General features: G+C 41.1%; 1 protein-coding gene across 6 annotated transcripts in view; it reads left to right on the forward strand.

Moving 5' to 3' along the window:
• Positions 1-14149, forward strand: part of ATP8B4 (ATPase phospholipid transporting 8B4 (putative)) — a 287386-nt gene that overhangs the window by 25823 nt on the left and 247414 nt on the right. The window contains exon 1 of one of the 6 annotated variants that reach the window (XM_024761883.1): positions 1005-1048. The exons of 3 other annotated variants lie outside the window; for them this stretch is intronic. The gene's annotated coding sequence lies outside the window, so the exon portion shown is untranslated. Of the gene's footprint in view, positions 1-1004; positions 1049-11985; positions 12005-12481; positions 12600-14149 lie in introns of those variants that run through there. 2 more of the 6 variants (XM_024761885.1, XM_024761882.1) reach the window with 2 other exon arrangements.

Raw genomic sequence — 14149 nt, forward strand, 5'->3', positions numbered from 1 at the left:
AAGGTTCTGAGATGGCAAGCACCACTGGAACCCTGAAACTGATCCAGATTGACTCCTCCTTTCTCATAAATGCCCCCTATTATTGTAATGACTTATGATGTCAATCTATAAAAAAGCAGAGCCCCCAAATATCTTCTGGTTATTATGAGCAAAGAAGACACTGTGCTTCCCTGATAGCAAGAGATACATCATTTTTGGGAGTATTTCTCTCATTGGTGCCAGCAGTCTCTTCCAGGATTCAGTTTTGGCTGTGGAGCATTTGTCATTTGGAAACGAACTGTTAAAATGACTTTTACAACTAGGGATGCCAATGGTCTGCTTGGGTTAGGCTGTCTGGTTTAGAGCTGGGTCATCTAGTTCTGGAACACATGGTTCAGAATACATTTGAAAGGGAAAGTTAAAATCACCTGGTTTTGGTGAGTGGGCTTGGATAACAACAAACTTTCTGAACCCCACTGTTTGGCTTTGTGTCTGAGTGCCTGCACTGAAAGGGTTATTCAGGAGAGCCCTTGAGGGAACGTCCAAATTGCTGGGAGAAGTTTATCCCCAAAGGCAACTTTTAGCATCCAGGAATTTGGGTATCTTATTTAAAAAATCATACCAGCTTAATTTTAGTATAGTAGTGGATTTATATTATTTTTAGTTTACTTTTAATTCCTGAAATTTTAATAGTTGAGCAGGAAACTCTTCTATTCATAAATCTGGGTCCCTATCAGGGCTTAACTTATAAAGAAATGTCTTCCTTCGTGCATTCTCTGGTTTCCTTTCTGTTCTTTTTTGTGAGTTAGTAGAGTAATAACAAAAACTCAACTGTGAGTCTTTTCATAGAGGATGGAAATTTCCACATAGGAAATGGCACCATCAGCAGTGGGTCAGTCGTTGGTGTTGAGCAATGTAAGGAAACTTACTTCCTTACACAAAAGGTTAACCAACCAACAGGAAGTATTGGTGGGGAGCTTGGGGGAGGAGAAGTTGAGTTACATTCTTGTGGTGAACTTCAGCTGAACACACCACAGAAAGTACCAGGCAGTAAATGAAACTACAAGAGGTTAGAAAACTCTCTATTTTTTTTGTTTTTTTGATATTAAAGACAATGAAGGTATGTATGATTTCAAGGTTTGGTGAACTCATTTCTGAACAGGAAGTGAGTAGGTTTCAATCACTGAAATGAAAAGGACATGGGTGGGGCAGGAACATTTTTAGTGCACCTCTCTCACCAGCCGAACCTTGTCATGGAGCAGTGGTTTTCAAACAATTCCCTGGGGTGCAGGAAGAAAATAGTAAAACTTCTATTTATCCTTATTGAGTTCATTCTTTAAAACTGTCTATTTCTTGTGCTGTTTTATGGCGTGTTGAAAGGATACGCTAAAGAGAAGAGGAGAAAGCAGGGGGTTGTAACAGGATGGGAAGAACTGGAGATGTGGAGAAGCTCAGAACCTGAAGGTCTCCCTTCTCTTCTGATATAGGAAATGTGCTAGCCATTTGGGAAGATTCTGGAGAGATAGCAAGAAGGACATTGACTGCTGCTGGATAATGACTCTGTGACAGATGCTGGGTTATGTGTTATTTATTGTTGTTCTATCACTGTACGTGCAATTTGCACATGCACTTATACTTTATATTCATTTATTATCCATTTAGTGAATATCTCATTTGATCTTCACAAACAGCTTAAGAAGGTTTTAAGTTTCTTAATTTTATAACCAGGAAGCTAGAGTTTAAGGCAGTTAAGTATTTGTACAACATTATATGGTTCATACCTCAGCATTTCCCACATTTTACTGTGTGGGTTTACAGCATGGATTCCAGGGTTCCTCTCAAAGAGATGCTTCTTCAGTAGGTTCAAGGTGGCTTCTAGTCTGCTCACTGCAGGTGGACTTTTAGAATCGGGGTATAATGTGTTCTGATTGTCTTTCCTTTTTTATTGTATGTGTCCAATTGTAATTTTAGGCCAGAGATACTTCTCTGTCATTCAGGCTGACACCAAGTCTTGGTTTTATACTTCAGTCAGCTGAATCTTCCTATGTAGGCATTAAAAAGTGAGAAAGCAAAAAACAAAAAAGCCTAAAACTCTTGTAAAGGCTAAATTCCAGGGAACTGATTAAATCTTAGTACATTTCATTGTGATTAGATTTTAATCAACACAGAATGCCTGACTCTCCTGTTTGGCGGTCTCTTTCTCAATAGCAGAGCCTGTTGCTTTCCCTTTCCTGGTAGAATCTTCTCATCTGCATGTCTGACTCCTCCCAACACACGACAAGAGTCTCGAGCAAAAATTGCATTTTGTTCATCTTTCTATGTTTCACAAATTGCCTAACAGAGTACCTGCATTTGTTGAATGAAAATATGTTTGTTAAATCCATTTCTGCCAACTATAGATTTCAAACTATGGGTGTGGCGTTCTGCTTGCTATATAGGTGATTAACCTTTTTGCTTAAAGCAATAATTCTGCGCTTCCCTGGTGGCGCAGTGGTTAAGAATCCGCCTGGGGGAGGAGCTTCAAGATGGCGGAAGATTAAGACGTGGAGGTCACCTTCCTCCCCACAAATACATCTACAGGTGGAACAACTCCTATAGAACACCTACTGAACGCTGGCAGAAGACCTCAGACCTCCCAGAAGGCAAGAAACTCCCCACGTACCTGGGTAGGGCAAAAGAAAAAACAGAGACAAAAGAACAGGGACGGCACCTGCACCAGTGGGAGGGAGCTGGGAAGGAGGAAAGGTTTCCACACGCTTGACGCCCCTTCGCGGGCGGAGACTGCGGGTGGTGGCGGGGGAAAGCTTCGGAGCCGCGCAGGAGAGCGCAGCAACAGGTGTGCGGGGGGCAAAGCGGGGAGATTCCCGCACGGAGGATCAGGGCCGACCGGCACTCAGCAGCCCGAGAGGCTTGTCTGCTTACTCGCCGGGGCGGGTGGGGTCTGGGAGCTGAGGCTCGGGCTTCGGTCGGAGTGCAGGGAGAGGACTGGCGGCGTGAACACAGCCTGCAGGGGGTTAGTGCGACACGGCTAGCCGGGAGGGAGTCCGGGGAAAAGTCTGGAGCTGCCGAAGAGGCAAGAGACTTTTTCTTGTCTCTTTGTTTTCTGGTGCGCGAGGAGAGGGGATTAAGAGCGCTGCTTAAAGGGGCTCCAGAGACGGGCGCAAGCCGCGGCTAAAAGCGCGGACCCCAGAGACGGGCATGAGACGCTAAGGCTGCTGCTGCTGCCACCAAGAAGCCTGTGTGCAAGCACAGGTCACTATCCACACCTCTGCTCCCGGAAGCCTGTGCAGCCCGCCACTGCCAGGGTCCCGTGAACCAGGGACAACTTCCCCGGGAGAGCACACGGTGCACCTCAGGCTGGTGCAACGTCATTCTGGCCTCTGCCGCTGCAGGCTCGCCCTGCATCCGTACCCCTCCCTCCCCCTGGCCTGAGTGAGCCAGAGCCCCCTGATCAATGACGCCCCTTCGCGGGCGGAGACTGCGGGTGGTGGCGGGGGAAAGCTTCGGAGCCGCGCAGGAGAGCGCAGCAACAGGTGTGCGGGGGGCAAAGCGGGGAGATTCCCGCACGGAGGATCAGGGCCGACCGGCACTCAGCAGCCCGAGAGGCTTGTCTGCTTACTCGCCGGGGCGGGTGGGGTCTGGGAAGAAATTTCTCCCAGCAGCCTCAGGAGCAGCGGATTAAATCTCCACAAACAACTTGATGTACCCTGCATCTGTGGAAAATGAATAGACAACGAATCATCTGAAATTGAGGAGGTGGACTTTGGGAGAAATGATATATATATATTTTTCCCCTTTTCTCCTTTTGTGTGTATGTGTATGCTTCTCTGTGTGATTTTGTCTGTATAGCTTTGCTTTTACCATCTGTCCTAGGGTTCTGTCTGTCCATTTTTTTATTACTTAAAATTATTTTTCTGAATAATTATTTTTTAATTAATAACTTTATTTTATAATACTTTTATTTTATCTTCTTCTTTCTTTCTTTCTTTCCTTTTTTCCTCCCTTTTATTCTGAGCCGTGTGGAAGACAGGTTCTTAGTGCTCCAGCCAGGCGTAAGGGCTGTGCCACTGAGGTGGGAGAGCCAAGTTCAGGACACTGGTCCACAAGAGACCTCCCAGCTCCGTGTAATATCAAACGGTGAAAATCTCCCAGAGATCTCCATCTCAATGCCAAGATCCAGCTCCACTGAATGACCAGCAAGCTACAGTGCAGGACACTATGCCAGCCAACTAGCAAGACAGGAACACAACCCCACCCATTAGCACAGAGGCTGCCTAAAATCATAATAAACCCACAGGCACCCTAAGACACACCACCAGACTTGGACCTGCCCACCAGAAAGACAAGATCCAGCCTCATCCACCAGAACACAGGCACTAGTGTGTTCCCCTCCACCAGGAAGCCTACACAACCCACTGAACTAACCTTAGTCACTGGGGACAGACACCAAAAACAACAGAAACTATGAACCTTCAGCCTGTGAAAAGGAGACCCCAAACACAGTAATTTAGGCAAAAGGAGAAGACAGAGAAACACACAGCAGATGAAGGAGCAAGGTAAAAACCCACCAGATCTAACAAATGAAGACGAAAGAGGCAGCCTACCTGCAAAAGAATTGGGAATAATGATACTAAAGATGATCCAAAATCTTGGAAAGAGAATGGAGAAAATACAAGAAACGTTTAACAAGGACCTAGAAGAACTAAAGAGCAAACAAACAGAGATGAACAACGCAATAAATGAAATTAAAAATTCTCCAAAAAGGATAAATAGCAGAATAACTGAGGCAGAAGAACGGAAAGTGAACTGGAAGATAAAATAGTGGAAATAACTACTGCAGAGCAGAATAAAGAAAAAAGAATGAAAAGAATTGAGGACAGTCTCAGAGACCTCTGGGACAACATTAAATGCACCAACATTCGAATTATAGGGGTCCCAGAAGAAGAAGAGAAAAAGAAAGGGACTGAGAAAATATTTGAAGAGATTATAGTAGAAAACTTCCCTAATATGGGAAAGGAAATAGTTAATCAAGTCCAGGAAGCACAGAGAGTCCCATACAGGATAAATCCAAGGAGAAACATGCCAAGACATATTAACCAAACTATCAAAAATTAAATACAAAGAAAACATATTAAAAGCAGCAAGGGAAAAACAGCAAGTAATACATAAGGGAATCCCCATAAGGTTAACAGCTGATCTTTCACAGAAACTCTGCAAGCCAGAAGGGAGTGGCAGGACATATTTAAAGTGATGAAAGAGAAAAACCTACAACCAAGATTACTCTACCCAGACAGGATCTCATTCAGATTTGACAGAGAAATGAAAAGTTTTACAGACAAGCAAAAGCTAAGAGAATTCAGTACCACCAAACCAGCTTTCCAGCAAATGCCAAAGGGACTTCTCTAGGCAGGAAACACAAGAGAAGGAAAAGATCTATAATAACAAACCCAAAACAATTAAGAAAATGGTAACAGGGACATACATATCGATAATTACCTTACATGTAAATGGAGAAAATGCTCCAACCAAAAGACATAGACTGGCTGAATGGATACAAAAACAAGACTTGTATATATGCTGTCTACAAGAGACCCACTTCAGACCTAGCGACACATACAGATTGAAAGAGAGGGGAGGGAAAAAGATATTCCATGCAAATGGAAATCAAAAGAAAGCTGGAGTAGCAATTCTCGTATCAGACAAGATAGACTTTAAAATAAATACTATTAGAAGAGACAAAGAAGGACACTACATAACGATCCAGGGAACGATCCAAGAAGAAGATGTAACAATTGTAAATATTTATGCACCCAGCATAGGAGCACCTCAGTACATAAGGCAAATACTAACAGCCATAAAAGGGGAAATCGACACTAGCACAATCACAGTAGGGGACTTTAACACCCCACTTGCACCAATAGACAGATCATCCAAAATGAAAATAAATAAGGAAACACAAGCTTTAAATGATGCATTAAACAAGATGGAAACAATGAGATATCATCTCACACCAGTCAGAATGGCCATCATCAAAGAATCTAGAAACAATAAATGCTGGCGAGGATGTGGAGAAAAGGGAGCCCTCTTGTACTGTTGGTGGGAATGTAAATTGATACAGCCACTATGGAGAGCAGTATGGAGGTTCCTTTAGAAACTAAACATAGAACTACCATACGACCCAGGAATCCCACTATTGGGCATATACCCTGAGAAAACCATAATTCACAAAGAGTCATGTACCAAAATGTTCATTGCAGCTCTATTTACAATAGCCAGGACATGGAAGCAACCTAAGTGTCCATCAACAGATGAATGGATAAAGAAGATGTGGCACATATATACAATAGAATATTACTCAGCCATGAAAAGGAACAAAACAGTTATTTGTAGTGAGGTGGATGGACCTACAGTCTGTCATACAGAGTGAAGTAAGTCAGAAAGAGTAAAGCAAATACCATATGCTAACACATATATATGGAATCTAAAAAAAAAAAAAAGAAAGGAAAAAATCAGAAGAATCTACGGGCAAGATGGGAATAAAGATGCAGACCTACTAGAGAATGGGCTTGAGGATATGGGGAGGGCGAAGGTTAAGCTGGGACAAAGGGAGACACTGGCATGGACATATATACACTACCAAATGTAAAATAGATAGCTAGTGGGAAGCAGCCGCATAGCACAGGGAGATCAGCTCGGTGCTTTGTGACCACCTAGAGGGGTGGGATAGGGAGGGTGAGAGGGAGATGCAAGAGGGAAGAGTTATGGGCACATAAATATATGTATAACTGATTCACTTTGTTATAAAGCAGAAACTAACACACCATTGTAAAGCAATTATACTCCAATAAAGATGTTAAAAAAAAAAAAGAATCCGCCTGCCAATGCAGGGGACACAGGTTCGAGCCCTGGTCCAGGAAGATCCCACATGCCGCGGAGGAACTAAGCTCATGTGCCAGAACTACTGAGCCCACGTGTTACAACTACTGAGCCCATGTGCCACAACTTCTGAAGCCCATACTCCTAGAGCCCATACTCCACAACAAGAGAAGCCACTGCAATGAGAAGCCTGTGCACTGCAATGAAGAGTAGCCCCCGCTTGAGGCAACTAAAGAAAACCCGTGTGCAGCAACGAAAACCTAATGCATCCAAAATAAATAAATTAATTAATTAAAAAAAAACAGTAATTCTTTAGTTTTCTTAGCTGTCTTGGTAGTGAAGCTAGACATATTCACATGTTCTAAGAAATATAATGCTATTTATTCTGTTCAGAAAAGCTGTGTGGATTTAGATTCTTAAGTATAAAAATTTCCATCTCTTCCTTGTGATGAAATGTGTGTGAAGTTGTAGGACCAGGTAAGAGGGTGAATAAGTTAGGAAAAAATTTTCTCTCAAGTGCTCAGATATAATACTCTGAAAATTCCTTTAACATAATTCACTGGATTGTTGTGAGGACAAATTGAAGTGATTATCGAGAAAGCTGCTTGGAAACTCTAGATTATAGACATGTGGGACATTTATGAAAATTAAGGTTTTAAAGCAAAAGAAGGCCTTTTAAAAACACGGAAGTTTTGGTTGTCCAACAATGTATGTGCTGCTTAATGAAGATTAAAGATTAAGCCCTGTTCAGGTAATATTATCTAGTGGGAATAACATAACATTTACCATTTTAACCATTTTAAGTATATGGTTCAGTGGCATTCAGTTCATTCAGAATGCTGTGTAACTATCAGTGCTCTCCATCTCCAGAATTTTTTCATCATCCCAATCTGAAACTCTATACCCAGTAAAGAATATTTCCCGTTTTCTCCTTCCCCCAGTCCCTGGTAATCTCTATTTTTTTTTTTTTTTACCTACTCTAGGTACATCCTATAAGTGAAATTATACAATATTTGTCCTTTTGTATCTGGCTTATTTCACTTAGCATATGTTTTCAAGATTCATGCATGTTGTAGCATGTATCAGAATTTCATTCCTTTTTAAGGATGAATAATATTCCATTGTATGTATATACCATATTTTGCTTATCTGTTGATGGACATTTGGGTTGTTTCTATCTTTTGGCTATTGTGAATAATGCTGCTATGAACATTGGTGTGCAAGTATCTGTTTGAAACCCTGTCATCAATTCTTTTGGTTATGTACCTAGGAGAGGAAAAAAGCAGATCTTTTAAACCCTTAGTTTTGCCTGTGACTTTGAGCAGAGATATACTTTTCTTTTGGGTTATCCAGGGCAAGTGTAGATCCTCTGTTTGTGCCCTGAAGAATGAGCAGCTGCTTTCTTCACCTTTGATGTGCTGTAGACCTCTATCCTTTCCCCTAGCCTCCTCTTCCTCCCCTGAATTTGATGCTTCAAGATGTAGCTACAAAGGGTTCTGATATCTCACTCTAAGCACATGCCTGTGATGATATCTATTTAAATTAGGCCCATCAACTGGTACTACTTTGGGGACTGACCAGGTGAGCTGAGAGAAATTAAGTTGAGGGCACGATATAAAGGGAAATTTAATAGAAAAGGAAAGTGTCATAAAGAGAATTATACTTGAAAGTTCAACTTTAATTCAATTGTGAATGAATTACTCTCTGCTGGTCACTGTTAAAATACAACAGAGAATGAGACAAGAGCTCACATTGTAGAGGAGGGTGGATACATATTTAGTAAGCAGCAAAGAGCTACCAAATATGTTATTACTACTCATTTGTTTATTCAACATTCATCAAGCACGTACTAAGCACAGTTCTAGGCCCTGGGTATATACATCAGTGAACAAGACAAAGTCCTTGCTCTCCTGAAGCTGACCTTCTAGAGGGGAAAACTGGACTAGAAACAAGAAAATACACACTATGATGGCTGTGTATTTTTCCTATGGAGAAAACTAAAGGAAGATAAGGGATAGGGAGTGATAGGGGTGTGTGTATTGTTTTAGGTGGGCTGACCAGGGCAGGCCTGTCGGAGTAGATGACTTTAAGCACAGATCAGGATGAAATGAGGAAGAGAGTCAAGGGGAAATGTGGGTGACAAGGGAGCTTGGCAGAGGAATAGTGGTGACTGCTGTAATCTTATATTTCAGAGATGGATAAAGAGCTTTGGGACTTAAATTGATGGGACAAATCTGATGCTCTGTGATTTTAAGTACATAATCCTATGACACTGTAAAATTATTTTTTATTTAAACACTCAAAGATCTGTTTGCAAGAGAATGTTCAGTGGCAAGATACTTTCATTTTAAAATAAATGAGTGTTTCAAAATGATAAGGAATCAGTGCTAGAAATCTCTTTCTCTCTCTCTCTCTCTCTCTCTCTCTCACTCACACACACACACACACACACACACACGTGTGCATTATGAGAGCTTCTGTGCATGGAATAAACATGAGGTGGGTCTTTTGTGGTCTTGCTGTAGGCATGGCAAGCCCTTCTATACTTTCTCCTCCCATTAAGATTCCTCATTCTGTCAGTGTCATTGGTTAGAAAGAAATATTATATTTTAATCAGTTCAGACTAGGTAGTACATGAATATCCAGAGCATTTAAGACCAAATAATATCTCTTAGAAGAATTTAACAAAAATATGCTTAGTAATCCAAAGAAAGCCAACTCTAGTCTTGAAATTTCAGGAAGGATGACAAGAATGTCAGAAACTTTTGGGCAAATGGAAAAAATCACCACATGTAGCTCCTTAATGTTGACTTTCTCCTTCACAGTGTAGGGCTGTGTGTGTGTGTGTGTGTGTGTGTGTGTGTGTGTGTGTTTGTGTGTGTGAGGGGGCTTGCAAAACTGAAGACACAGTTCTTACAGTCCTACCTTAAGCAGCCTATAAGCTGGGAGGGAATATAGCAGGCATTGTAAGATAAGGACCAGTGGACAGTACCAAACCTAAACCTGGTCTCTGGCAGTGCCCACGAGAGGGGAATCAGTGATGCTAGGAAGATGGTCAGAAAAGCCTGGGGATGAGGAGGGAATATGTGATCTGGTCCTTTAAGGACAGGTTGGGAAAGGTCTCCCAAAAGGAGAGGATGGCCTGAGCAAAGATGCCAAGGTAGGGATGTGCAGTTGATGTTTAGATAATGGAAAGGGGTCCCCATGGACTAAGGCAGAGGATCTGGCTTGGAGATTATAGGAGTAACTTTGGAAAGATCAATGTAAGGCCAAGAAGAGAAAAAGAGCTCTTTGCTCTCCTTCTTTTGTAAGTTGCTTTCTGACTCATTAATTTATCAGATTATGGGGAAAATCATCACTTGCTTCCCCATCAGTGTGCTGCTATTGGGGTCAGCCGTAGATCTCAAGATGTTCCCTGCAAACAAAATCACTATCTTCTAAGAGCTGCATTTTCATTGGTTGGCATACAAGCTGACTGTGAAAAATTTAAGCAGTACCAAAGGGTAAGAACCAATGAAAATGGTAGGGGAGTGGAGAGGCCCACCAGCCCCTCCACCCCTATACCATTCTTCAGAGGTAGTTGTTATTAATTATTTCTTCTTGCTTGGCTTTCCAGTTATCATTCATTCAGTCAAAAAATGTTTATTAAATGCCTATTATGGACACTGGCATTACAACAGTGAGCAAAAGTCCCTGCTCTCAAGAAGCTTATATTTTAATTGGAAGAAACAGACAGTAAGCAGCAAGCACGTTTAAAATATTTTTACCGAATGGGATTACCCTATACACATTCTTTTGCAACTTGTTCTTTTCACTTGATAATGCCTCTTAGACATCTTTCCAAGTCAGTCTGAAGAGGCCTACTTCTTTCAATGATAATAGCTAATAATTACTGAGCATCTACTATGCTCCAAACACAGTCTTAGTCACAATAATCCTCTATGGTAAGTACTATAATTATCACCTTTCTACAGATAAGGAACTGAGGCCCAGAGAGGTTTGGGAACTTGCTCAGAGTCTCCTGGCCAGTTACTGATGGAGCCAGAATTGAACCCAGACCATCAGATTCTTCACTCCAGTTCTGTCCCCTCCTGATGGCTGTGTAGTACTCCTTTGTATGAATGTACCTTGACTTACTTAGCCAGTCCCCTATATTTAAGCCATTTTTAGTTTTTTGCTATCATAGTGCTATAATGAACAGATATGTTTGCATATGTTTGGGATTATCTGTAAGGTAAATTCCTAAGAGATAGAAACATACACATTTCTATATTTGATAGGCATTACTTAGTTTTCCTTTAAAAATATTTTATCAACTTCTATTCCCACTAACAATGTAGGAAAAGGTGTAAATTTCTTTAAATATTCTTCAGCAAAGGTAATTACCAGACTTACAATAGTTGTCAATATGAAAAGTTAAAAAATGGCATAGAGACTATACTTAATTCTTTTTAAATTCGAAAGTTTTTCATTGTAAATATTTTAAAGAAATGATTTCTTCCTCATATAGGCTGTTCTTGGTCCTTTTTATCATGCAAGGAAGAAAGCCATCACTCTTGTGTCAAGAAATCTGTCCTTTTTTTTGTGACTGTGGAGCCCTGGCAGGGAAAGTCTCTCCCTTCTCTCTGATCTGATTCTCTGTAGAAACCTGAGGGCTCAGTACCACATTGTTTCAGGAGAGTGGGATTGACACAGGGGATCAACTTGCTCTGGTTAGAGAGACATGATTAAAACATATTTGGTTTCAGTACTTAACAGCAAATCTGATCTGATGCAACTTCTGGAAAATCCATAAATGGCTTTAGATGTATTGAAAAATAGCATAATTCTTTCTTTTAAAAATAGCTATGAACCAAAATATTTTGTTTTCATCTAATCCCATCTTAAAAACCAGAACTGTCTCAAAGCGATTCTAAACTAAAAAGTTTAAATCTATTTTCCATGTGTGTTTGTTCTTCAGCATCCTTAGGGTTAATCGTTTGCTTCCTCTGAGCTGAAATTAAGGATGTTGGGAAAGAAGAAGTCATCGTTCTGCATATTACATGTTGCTTGAGTGTGCTTAGCTTTCATCCATAAGAGAGTTGAACTCCCCTTGTAATAATTAAAAAAAAATTGACATCGCTAATTCCTTCATCTCTGGGAAAAACAGGTAGGAACTCCAAAGATATTTACTAATCTGCCTCAGTCAAGGGCTGATAAAAGTTTGCTAAGCAGAAGCTGTAGCTGGTGACCCCTTTCGTTGTCTGCGTCTGTCCTTCTGAACTCTTGATTCCCACAGAAGAAGCTATCCTGGCCTCTAGGGAGCTTCCTTTTGTTTCTCCAGGATTAACCAGTTCTGCCCTGGTAGCAGCAGTAGGCAACTATTCCAGGAAAAACTCTTCTGGGCTTTTGGTATTTTTCCAAGGACCGTTTTTACTCCCTCAGTTCTTCACTGGCAGGGAAGCTGCTTTCCTGCAACACCTTCCTCTTTTACTGATGAGATGCTGATTCTGATCTGCCATCTAGCAGCTTCCGGTAGTGGTAAGTGGTCAAGAGTGTTTTTCCGGGAGTCGATCTCAGGTTTTCAAGAATGTCCCCTAGAGACCCAGTTTCTTTTCTATGTAATTACTAGAGCTTTCAGAGTAGCCTTGCTTTTCTCGCTTTTCTCGTTCTCATTGATATGGTCATGGAATGGGTACCTGTTTGATCTTGCTGCACTGCTGGGAAATCTCCCTTTTGGGCGAGAGGCTTAGGTCCAGGCTGAGGTGAGTCTGGGGAGCACTGAAGGGTTGGTGAGACCAAGAAGAGAGGTAGTTCTGGACTGTTTGGTGCTTTTGGTTTCCTTTTCCCGGTTGCTATTTTGCTTTGCTTTGTTTTCATTTGCTGCATGTTGAAGTTTAGCAAAGAGTATTAATTATTCTCCTCTCATTTAAAAAGTAATTTTGGGGGAAATTAGTTGGATTTGGGAAACAGAGCATTTTCTTTTTTTCCTTTGAAGGTCAAAGTTTTCTTCTGTTAGCATCACCTATTACATGGCCAATGGGAGTCACATCAATGTCCATTTCTTCTTGGTTTGTGGGTACTTGTCACTTCCTTTGATAGCAGTTGGTTTGAGTTTTTTCCCGGAGGGTTTGTATCTGATGCACCTATTCAAGATATTATTCATTTTATGATCAATTCATGCTTTGGACATAACAGTTTGTCACTAAGCTCTCCCTCTGAGGCTTGAGGGGTATGTTTTTAGGGCTGAGATTTGTCTGAACAGAGAAATGGATTCTTCTAGCTGTTTTGTTGATAGACATGAGAGAGTCTCAGGTCCCTGGTTAACAATTAGCTGTTTCGAAAAAAAAGGAGATGGGTAAGAAACATTAATTAGGGGCTGAAAGCTTATTAGAAAGGAGGTGAGGAAATACGGTATTGTGTATGGGATTACCTGTGTCCAAGAACGGCCACCTTTGTGCCTGTGTTGTTCCCTGCTTGCCTTTACAGCAAAATGTGAATTCAGAGGGATTTTTGGACCTATATTTATCTATCTTATGCTTTTATATTGTTTCATCATGCATGCATGCATCTTTAAAAATGAGGGGCCAAGTGATTTTTTTGTGCCCCGGCGGGTTTTTTTGTGCTCAGGAGGATTTTATTTTTTTTCTTACATGGTAAATTGGAAATTTTCATTTAGTAGGAAAAGACTTAACCTATCGTTTCAAAGCAAATCAGAAATTGTTGCTGTCCTTGAAAGAAAATTTCTTAATGTATGTATCCTAGATGCTTGCACAGCGTGTACAAGAATCAGGTGCTAGTATTTGTTTTCAGGATTTCCCAAGAAATGATGTCACAGAAAACAGTATCTTCCAAATGTTCCACATTTGTAGTGTATGCCTAAAGTCTTACTTGACTTCTTAGCAATATTACGTATTTTCTAAATATTAACAAATAAAATTCTAATTAAATGTTAAATATAATATTGGTCAGTAATGAATATTATTGACCATTGTGTTCTTGGAAACATAGTCCTTCTTTAATGTGAGGCTACCTTTTTCTCCTCTCTCCTCTTCTTTACTCAATGCTGGTTTGTTGAGCACCTACCTACCCCGTGCCAGGCTCTGTGCTAGATGCTCTGAAGAAGAGGGCGTAGGAGGAAAGCCACAGCGTTTTGTTTCAATACATGTTTCTCTAGCCCTTCTTTTGAGGTTGGGTGTTCCCTAGGACTCTGTCCTTGTCCTCTTATTGACTCATCCTCACCCACTGTCCTCCCCTCACTTCTCTTCATTCTCGTTCTTCTTGAATGAGATCATTCATTCCCCGTGACTTCAAT

This window comes from Neophocaena asiaeorientalis, unplaced genomic scaffold, assembly GCF_003031525.2.
Source record: "Neophocaena asiaeorientalis asiaeorientalis breed wild unplaced genomic scaffold, Neophocaena_asiaeorientalis_V1.1 scaffold111, whole genome shotgun sequence".
NCBI classification, from domain to species: Eukaryota; Metazoa; Chordata; class Mammalia; order Artiodactyla; family Phocoenidae; genus Neophocaena; species Neophocaena asiaeorientalis.